We start from the raw sequence: 10,723 nt of genomic DNA, 5'->3' as shown, positions 1-10,723 counted from the left end.
GCCTTGCACGGTCCATCGTCCACCATGCACGGTCCATCGTCCACCATGCACGGTCCATCATCCACCTTGCACGGTCCATCATCCACCTTGCACGGTCCATCATCCACCTTGCGCGGTCCATCATCCGCCTTGCACGGTACATCGTCCACCATATGCACGGTCCATCATCCACCTTGCACGGTCCGTCATCCACCTTGCACGGTCCATCGTCCACCTTGCACGGTACACCATCCACCTTGCTCCGTTCATCATCCATGTTGCAGGTCCATCATCCGTCATGCTCGGTCCATCGTCCTTGTTGCAGGTCCATCATCCACCATGCACGGTACATCACCCACTTTAATATGCATGACAATAATATATGTTTCACGAGGTGCACTCGCCGAAATTCCCCTTGATATTTGCGTATGAGACGAATTGCAATTTCAGACTTTAGTTCTTTGCCTTACCTTTTCTTGTAATCCAAAATTAACCGAAATCAGGTCTGATTCGCCGCATCACGCACCCTCACTGATAGCTTCCAGCCGCCTGACGATTATAAAGACTGAAGAATACCGGTGCTCAGCAATACCTTCATATAGTCCTGTTTGTTCTCGTTTGCCGTTCATTGTGCATGAGTTTTACCACGCAATTGCAGCATTTCTCGTGTGTTTATAGATTTATTTTAGCAGTTACCATGTAATTATGCATCGAGTTAGTGTTTCAGTACAAAAATTTTTTAACTATTCTAAAACCATTGATTGAATCGGAGAATAATGCGATTAAGTCCTTTCTGGTATTAGCTAACTCCACATGTTAAAATTTTTGCTATTTGAATTTTTCGATATTCCACCTCCTTCCTGTCCCTCCACCTTCCTACTCTCACTGCCTCCTCAACGCTTGAATCATTAACACTGGCCAAATCAATGTAAGCCGAGGACATTTCACGGCACTTTTGCGGCCGTTTAATTGTCCTCACTGACAATTGGGAGACACTGACAATGACTCACGGTCCTCTTCCCTCCGCTCGCTGTCCAGAGCCCATGCTGTCCGTACGTAGACTGCTTGGGCGAGAGTTCAATTGGACATAAAGGCCCAGATCGTCGCGTTTGCGAAGGTGCTAACGGCAAACGGCCGCAATCACGGAGAGAATTTCGAACTGGTCAATGGCCTACAGTAGAATGAGTGTTTTCGACGATTGTAAAACATCCATTATGCGTTCTAGGGTTAACTTTCTACAGTAACCTAAGCACGAATGCCTCGTGTTAAACATGAACCGAGAAAAATCAACGGCAACCTGGTGGCCTAACGGATGTCTATCAATTCCTGTGCATTTCCCAGCTATCGCAAAACGGCATTGCTGTCATATTTCATATGTCCAGTTACGAAGCTGTTACTGATGGAATGTATGAAAGCCGAGTGGAAAACCGAGCAGGATGCAAGATTTATGAACGCTAATAATATGAACGTTCAAAAACTTTTTAAAGAAAACACTTCCAAAGAATCCAGTGTCTCCAATGTTAAACATTTACAATGAATTTCTAATTTTATTTTCAAACATTAAAAAAATAATTTAAAATTTTTTTGTAATATATCAAAAAAATTAAATTCGTAAATTTATTTATTCAGCCAATTGATTCATGGATTTTCTCCAACTTTGCGCAAGTGTGCAAGATTTCTGATCGATTGGACAGGTAGAAGTGTGTTAAATATCAATTATAAGATTTGTAGCAGACAGACAAACAAACAAACAACAAAAAATAAAGTTAAATAGAAGGGTTGCAAAAATACTACTCCACACCAGTGTTTCGTAAGAGTCGGCGAGTCTTTTCACTCACGAAAAAGAATTATTACGAGAAGATTTCCTTATATGATTGAAAGTTGTCTGGTAATTAGGCAGATAAGCACGAAGGAATTTAATTGACGATCTAATTGCAACCTTGTATATGTCGTTACGGATGATGTATAATGAAATGGAACCATTGACAGTTTGAAGACCTGTAAAAGCAAATCATATCATGAACTGTCTGTATTTTAAGTAATGAACAACACAGTATGACAGATAATGCAGGAATTAATTGCAAGGATTCATATTCAATTGGCCTAGCTCATTCATATGAGTTTCTAGGATGGTCCTGAATGTAATGACTGAATGCTTGAGGCGAACGTGACTTTAGCTTCCTACGTGGCGTTGTTAACTTCACGGAGAAGGTAAAATTTGCTTAAAGTAATGAAACTCGCGATTTTTGTGCACTACACCAGCACAAAATGAGCGTAGTTGCAGGCGCTAACACTCGCTATATCTTTCCTGGCCTGATAAGCGGCCTGGTATAATGATGATGAAATGGCTAAAATGTGCTCAAATGTGGTCGCATCATGTTCAGATGCTAATAAAAGCTGGACGAGGTCATATCTCTTATTAATTATATCATCTTTTATACGTACCACTAACATGTTTACCACACCTAGTACAATGAGAGTGTCACTACACACCTAGTAGAATGAGTGTGTCACTACATCCCTAGTACAATGTGTCACCACACCCCTAGTACAATGAGTGTGTCACTACACACCTAGTACAATGAGTGTGTCACTACTGTCTCTTATACACATCTAGATGTGTATAAGAGACAGCTACACACCTAGTACAATGAGTGTGTCACTACACACCTAGTACAATGAGTGTGTCACTACACACCTAGTACAATGAGTGTGTCACTACACACCTACACACCATACGTACCAAATAAAACTTAAATTTAGCCAAAATTTGTCATATATCTGCGCTGTACGAATTTGCACGGCATTGCAGGGAAAAAGTATGAAGGTGGGGAAAAGAAAAAAGACCCGCCAAAGGAAGTGAAAACGATATCCGAAAAATTAGCTCTATAGGCAATAGTCATTTGCATTGGTAATATAATGTAATTTTTACAAAATTATACGAATTAAAAAATTCTTAAAGTTCATTTGTTACGGTTTCTTTGCATTTTATGTTTGTTTTCGTTTTGTCAATACATTGATACGAACAAATGGGCTTGTAAAAGTGTTTAACATGTGGGTATAAAATATCATCAATATAGGTAAATAAATGAACGCTTTTCCTACTCAAACGCTACCTTAACGAAAAATGAATGCTGAGCTTGCGATCAGGTTTGATATTTCATGTCGCTTAAATAATGACAATAAGAATCGTGGGAGAGAAAATAAATTTTCATGGAAATTCCTTGCGCGACTACGAAGAAAACTACCGGAGTCTCGCAGCCTCCATCGCTCTTCTGAAACTTGAATGAGGCCCGAGAAATGATCCAAAGTGGAATGAGTTTGTCAGATGAAATAAATGTTGTAATTTTTGTATTATTGGAAATAACTCCTAGCCAGCTTAATTACTGCTGAATTACAAATGAATTACTCTGTTGAATTACTGCTGCATTACCCAGCTGAATTATTTGACGGCAATGAGCCATGATCCGACGCTTCCTCTACTTACACAGAGGCCAGGTAGGGCTCTTATGATTGCTTCTTTGCTTCATCATAGAGTATTCTCGTACGAATAAAATATCAATACTCTAAAACAACAACATTTCATGGAATATTCAACTCAGCAGGATCCAGTAGTTCCTATATTGCTCAATCATTATTACTTCACGTGTAGCTCCCCGCCATCAACTCCATAACACCTTCATCACCATCATCCAGAGAAAAGCTCCCCTGCTCAGCAGATGAAATTAATTGGCGATACGAAGATAGAGAATAAGAGAAAGCAAAACGCAGGAGTTAATTTAGCGTGCAGAATGTAAAAAGCATGACCCTACGTTCTGTAAAATGTGAGGTTGCAAGCACTCGTTATCTTGCCCGGCCTGATAAGCGGCCTCTTGCTTATCGTGCAGCGCAACTCAGGGCGTTTGCCTGAAAAAAATTTTTAGGTCCCAACAATATCCCGACACGATATGTATCTTGGATACGCGCCCTAACAGCCCATATACAGTATATTGCAGTGCCAGGCGTCAAACGCACAAACTCTGAAATTTATAAACATTTATGACAGGCCGCCCGTCAGGAGCCTCTTTGCGGCGCTATCTCGGATGATGGACACGCGGCGCTGTTAACGGCGTGGCAGGGATTGGCGACTATAAATATATAGCTGCGTTTGTGGCAAGAAATTTAGACGATACAAATCTTTCAAAATTTAATTCAAATTATATAAGTTACGTGAACATATTACAAGTTTTATGTTCAAAGTCACTTAACGTAAGCAAATTGTGATCCAGAAATAGGTCATACATATTCATTCTGGTTATTCCGGATAACGAAATCTGTGACGTCAGGTAAATCACCTCGGCGAAGGAAGGAAAAACAACAATCAGTGTCCCTCTGGTTTTGTGGTTCGAAATTGTAGCATTTTTCTGCAACAAATTTCAGCCTACAATGATGATCTGCAGTGTAATGAGTGTTACGGACGAATTAGATACTCTATTCGTTTTGTGTTGAATTTCAGTTGATAGTCCATAAGTGATATCACCTCTTATTGAACTTCAGTTGTGCGAACTTGGCGGAATAATATGGCCTCACGGACTTTTTTATAACTAATCCATTGTTTTCTTGAGCCGTAAAACACGGCTGCTTTACGCAAATTTCCCAAACGAACCGATGGAAACGGTAGAAATTCTTTAGTATAATATAGAAAAGCTCGAGGAATACTTAGTTTTGAGTCGCAAACGTGAAGTTTAAAAGCTCAGACCTGCACCAGAAGACGCGTAGTTGCAGGCGCTGAGACTCGTTATCTTCCCCGGCCTGATAAGCGGCCTCCTGCTTATCTCGCCGCGCAGCTCATGCGCTGCAGGTAACAGGTTGTGGCAGGGCCCGAAAATGATATAAAAGAGGGCGAGAAAAAACAACGAATTGATGATTAAAATTTTTAATGTATTTAAAACTGTCAACTTTGCCCGGAGTAGCGCGGAGTCAATAATTTCTACCAGTTTAGTATACCGTCATTCCATAGCCATTATTTCGAATTGCGTTGATAATAATAAAGCGAATGCATGCTGGCCAAAAAATAGGCCCGTTCAAACCAATATTTTTTCATAGAGCCTGGAACTCCCGCAAGATTCTTGTTTCAAATTATGAAAAAATCTGCGTCTTCTGATTTAAATTAATGTGCCTATGTCAATTGGCACATGTAATTCTTGGTCCAATCTTTTTCCCTTAGTTTTGTTATACTTTGCTGTTATAAGAAATTTGTCCATTTTCGTGTAGTAACGACCAGTAAGTTTAAGTGTAGGTTCAGATAGTTGAAATTAAAGAGCAAATTCGTGAAGTCGGTGGCATTGAGTGCCTTGGCAATAGCTTTCTGCTAACGCCATTGAATTCAGGAATGCAATGGGCACTTGTTAATTAGCTAATGCATTTAATTTCATCTCTTGGCCCGGCTTAATTAACATATTTTGACGCGTTTAAATTTTGCTGCAAAGCTTGCCGCCAGGCTATTGCCTGATACGTGAACAGCTTCAAATTTCGTCGGTCGCAATGTCAATACTCTGTTAACTATCTTGTCTTGAGATTCTTATAAGTGCGTCTACTGGCTCTCATACTAACAACTTTCTTGAGGTTGCGCCGACTTTTATTTATTAACTTATCCTTAATTTAAATTGTCACTAAGAGCCGTTATATAGCCACTTCTAAATACCGCCTAAGCAATATTTTATAAGGTGTATGTATATTCATTTTATCGTCAAAATACCTTGGATCAAATTCTGCGCTTATTGATCATAAATTCAGTTGTCAGATTATGTAGTTAAGGCCAGTATGAGTCCACACTGAGGCCAGTTACAGATTTCTTTCACACTTTATGATAGGGTATGATCGTACGGTAAAATAATAATGTTCTGAATATTTGCATTAGTTGAAATATTTTACTCAGTATTTAGTAGCTCCTAGCTCCCTCTAGCTATTTTTAGGCATAGCAAAGCGCCCTCGCCATCGCCTCCCTCATCACCAGCGCCCCGCCATCTCCATCATCCAGAGAAAACCTCCCCAGCTCAGCTGATGAAATTGATTGGCGACACAAAGGTAGAGAATAAGAGAAAGCAAAACGCAGGATTTAATTTGCCGTGTAGAATGTAAAAAAGCATGACCCTTCAAAATGAGAGGTTACAAACGCTCGTTATCTTGTACGGCCTGATAAGCGGCCTCTTGCTTTTCACACCGCACCGTTCATGCGCTGCGGGAAACAGAGATGGTAGCAGGGCTCGGAAATGTTCTTAAAAAGCGTGAGTGTGCACGACCAATTTTGTGCGACAATTTTTCATTCATTTCAAACTAGCAGCTTCTTCGTGGTCAGGGATTGATAATCCCTGCAATTCTAGAACCCCGTCATCCCAACCTGTTCTCAATAATCGCGGTTATAATAATAAAGCAAATGTATGCTAACGAAAAAAATGCCAATCCAAGCCCGTATTTTACTAGATTGTGGAATTTATAAGAATCTATTCAGTAGATACTTGTTTCAAAATATGGAAAAATTCTGTCTTTTGAATTAAATTCCTGAACCAATGTAATTCTCGTAAATTTTAAAATTAAATTGTAATTCTTGGTCCAATCTTTTTCCCAAAAGTTTGCTATGCCCTGCTATCATCGATAATTCGATACATTTTCAGGTCCCGATAACATCACGACACGATAAGTATCCGGGATCCGCGTCCCAACAGCCCATATATACAACATTCCGACACGATAAGTATCCTGGATACGACGCAACTGAGGCGGCAGCGCGCCTAAAGAGCGCGTCTCGTCAACAGAAAATTGAGCTTCCGGGGTTATTGTTGAGGCAGAAGCGCTGCACGTTCACTGCATCGCTAAAAGGACCCTGATTCTGCTCCTTTATACTCCTGAGTGACAGACGTCGATTATATCAATATCAGGAAAACAATTAGCATGCGAAAACAATGATGAAATTAGGATAATGCAGCTGGTGAATACGATAATAATGTTTATGTGAAAAATATTCCATTCATAAAACATTTCCTGAAAAGTGCACCTGTAACTTCGCCATTGAAGTACTTGAGGTACTTACGTGCACGATGACGCAGCTCGGAAGTGTTCCCAGTTGCTGTACGCTTAATACGGCTATATATAGTCACCAGGTTCACACACCAAGATGCGCAGGTTAGGTACACTAATTAATACAGCTATATATAGTCACCAGGTTCACACACCAAAATGCACAGGTTAGGTACACTTAAGATAGTTAAATATAGTTACCAGGTTTACACACCAAGATACATAGGCACGAGCGAACACTTCACTGCGCCAACAACACCTCACTCTGAAGACACTTTCTGAATCTTGCAAGTTTGTGATCAAGTCGCGCAACTGAGGGCGTCGCAGATAACGGCTATCAGGGCAGCAGATAACGATGCATGCCGGCGCAGCCACCGCATCCCCAGACCTCGGTAATCCACTCGCTCGTGTATCAAGTTATAATTTGATAAATTAACGAGTGGACATCGCTAATGTCGACAAACTGGTCGAGCAAATCCTCTTGCGACGTGGAGCCACGAGGATGAATCCCCAAGCAGCTGAGGCATGCGTGTTGTATCCACGATACGAGACTGGAACTTGATAGAGGCATGCATGTTGTATCCACGATACGGGACTGGAATTTAAGTGAGGCATGCGTGCTGTATCCACGATACGGGACTGGAATTTACCTGAAGCATGCGTGCTGAATCCACAAGACAAGACTGGAACTTACGTGAGGCGTGCGTGTTGTAGCCACGATACGAGACTGGAACTTGCGTGAGGCATGCGTGTTGTATCCACGAGACGAGACTGGAACTTACGTGAGGCATGCGTGTTGTATCCACGATACGAGACGGGAACTTACGTGAGGCATGCGTGTTATATCCTCGATAGCGAGACTGGAACTTACGTGAGGCATGCGTGTCGTATCCACGATACGAGACTGGAACTTACATGAGGCGTTCGTGTTTTATCCACGATACGAGACTAGAACTTACGTGAGGCATGCGTGTTGTTTCCACTATACGAGACTGGAACTTGTGTGAGGCATGCGTGTTGTATCCACGATTCGAGACTGGAACTTACGTGAGGCATGCGTGTTGTATCCGCGATACGAGACTGGAACTTATGTGAGGCATTCGTGTTGTATCCGCGATACGAGACTGGAACTTATGTGAGGCATTCGTGTTGTATCCTCGATACGAGACTGGAACTTACGTGAGGCATGCGTGTTGTTTCCACGATACGAGACTGGAACTTACATGAGGCGTTCGTGTTGTATTCACGATACGAGCCTGGAACTTATAAAGACCGCTGGTAAAGAAGGCTACCAATCACAAACATTGCGTACAAGCAATGCTTGTACGCCAACATTGCGTGCAAACCTACATTGTGGTTTTCATAAACTAAATTGCGTACAAAATTATCGTGCTTCCTCGAAACAGTGAATATATAAACGATGAAATTATGGAAATTACAAACTTCCCTCCAGTGTCGCGATTTAAGCACTTTGATTGCGACATGTTGCGGTCGCTTTGTTGACGTGGCTGGCACTACCTGACCTGCAGTGCCAGCGCTCTGTGGTACAGTCCAGCCAGTTGCTGGTGTGTGATACTCACCCCTGCAGCAGCTAATTGGGTAGCGCAACAGCCCTGATCCTGGCCCCACTTTATACACACGTTTGTTCTGCTGTTTCTTGCGGCGGGTAAACTGCTCACCCAGAGAGACGAGCAGCACGTGGCGGAGGCTGGCTTACGTGGCCTGGGATTTCAAGTGTTTCCTTCAAATGAGGCTCACCTTCTTTGAAGAAACTTCATTACCTATGTGTAATTTTAATTTTTACTTTCCACATGGCATTGAAGTTATTAGAGTGCTAGCTCTCATATTTTATAAGTATTGGAAATTAAGTCTATATCCGATGTACACACTCATAGTATTAGGAAGATGAGTAGGAGGAGTCAGGAATGAAATAAAAAATCAATTCATGATCTTTCTCGTATCATACATCAATTTATTGTTGTTCTGTCACATCCTGTTCCTCAGAAATTCATTAACTTCACGAATAAATAAACTAGTTTGCTGGCAAGCGTTCACCGGAAGACCGTGCGTCAGGAGCCTCTTGCTGCGTTATCTCGGATGACGGACACGCGGCGCTGATAACGGCGTGGCGAGGCTTGGCGACTATGAATATATAGCTGCGTTTGTGGCAAGATACTCCGACGATTATATCTTTTACCAGTAAATTCACGTTACATAACCAAATTGAAAAAATTGCTGAAATTTTAAGAAACATTTTTATTTATATCATTCATTATCGTCAGTCATGAAAAGATCCGGTCAAATGACACGATTTTAGATCTTCTGTGAACAAGGCACGAAAATGATAAGAATCAGCGGCAGCCCACATCAGGCCTACGCTTCAGCGCCGACATCACTATGTTATTTATGTATGTCACAACTATATTATATTATTTATGTACCGAACGAGTAGGAGATAATCCATGCAGTGCCAGCTAGGCCATTTAAATGACTTATGCCAGTGATGAGGACAGCGTTGGGATCAGCGCCATGAGCTGCGTTAGTGGAACAAAATTACCACTGTCCATCATTTGGCTACTGAGAAATTGAATTCATCAGCCAGGGACCGCGCTGGGTGTTGACAGCTTAATTGCTACAGGAAACAGTATATTTGCTGACCAGTGGTTTGAGTGTCGCGGGGTAAAAGTGTCCACGGGTTTAAGCTCTCCTGATCTGCAGAGGCTGGCGAAGGAGCGCCGCGGTCTGCAGCTATAGGATCTTGTCGTGAATTTTAGAGCGCTTGCAGGTTTGATACAAGGACTATTGCAAAGTCAGATTGAGAAAAAAGGAATGAAGAACTTGCGTTTGATATATTTCATGTTGCTCATGTGGCGCTATTTGCATATATTTGTTAGGTTAGCTGAATGAATATGGGTAAATGCAAGTGCTGCATATGACGCATCACCTGCACCAGGTGTGCAGTTACAGGTGCTGCATCTGACATCATAAGTCCTGTTTATCGCACAGCTCTGACAGGCGCAGATTACAGAGATAACGTCACGCTCTGAAGCCTGGCGTGTGTGAGGAGATCAAGACGGCGTTGATGGCAATTTAGTTGACCGCAGAGAATAGTATATTATTGCCTACAGAAACACAACACAGCATCCACCTTGCACGGTCCATCGTCCACCATGCACGGTACATCGTCCACCTTGCGCGGTCCATCGTCCACCATGCACGGTCCATTGTTAGGGACTGAGCTGATAATACGTTTTTTCATTTCTCTGTTAGAGTAAGTTTGACGTGACCTCGACTGAAGCTTGTAAGCAGGGTTAGTATAGTGAATGCCGTGGATGCGTAAGGAGTCTCAGTCTCAGTTTCCGTTTTCCAAGAAGTCTCGGTCCCGTGTTTGTCCAGGAAGGTTTAGTTATAGTGCCATACGAATTCAGTGCTCATCCATGATTTTAGTTGTAATAAAGACACCAAAGAAACTGTTTTATCACTGGCTACGGAAGAACCTATTCGATCACAAGGCCGAACAATACAGGGATGAAGACGGCTTTATTCATTTTGTTGAGTGCGTCCCTAGCACCATCGTCTACCACGCACGGTCCATCATCCACCTTGCGCGGCCCATCATCCGCCTTGCACGGTCCATCGTCCACCATGCAGTCCATCATCCACCTTGCACGGTCCATCACTCACCTTG

General features: G+C 42.1%; 1 protein-coding gene across 1 annotated transcript in view; it reads right to left on the bottom strand.

Moving 5' to 3' along the window:
- Positions 1-7,287, bottom strand: part of LOC108667132 — a 35,049-nt gene extending 27,762 nt beyond the window's left edge. Inside the window, exon 1 of the mRNA XM_047883236.1 lies at positions 7,049-7,287. The gene's annotated coding sequence lies outside the window, so the exon portion shown is untranslated. The remainder of the gene's footprint in view (positions 1-7,048) is intronic.
- Positions 7,288-10,723: the final 3,436 nt, after the last annotated feature.

Source organism: Hyalella azteca, unplaced genomic scaffold (genome assembly GCF_000764305.2).
Source record: "Hyalella azteca isolate HAZT.00-mixed unplaced genomic scaffold, Hazt_2.0.2 contig12337, whole genome shotgun sequence".
NCBI lineage: Eukaryota > Metazoa > Arthropoda > Malacostraca > Amphipoda > Hyalellidae > Hyalella > Hyalella azteca.
This window is presented reverse-complemented; position numbering and strand designations above follow the sequence as displayed.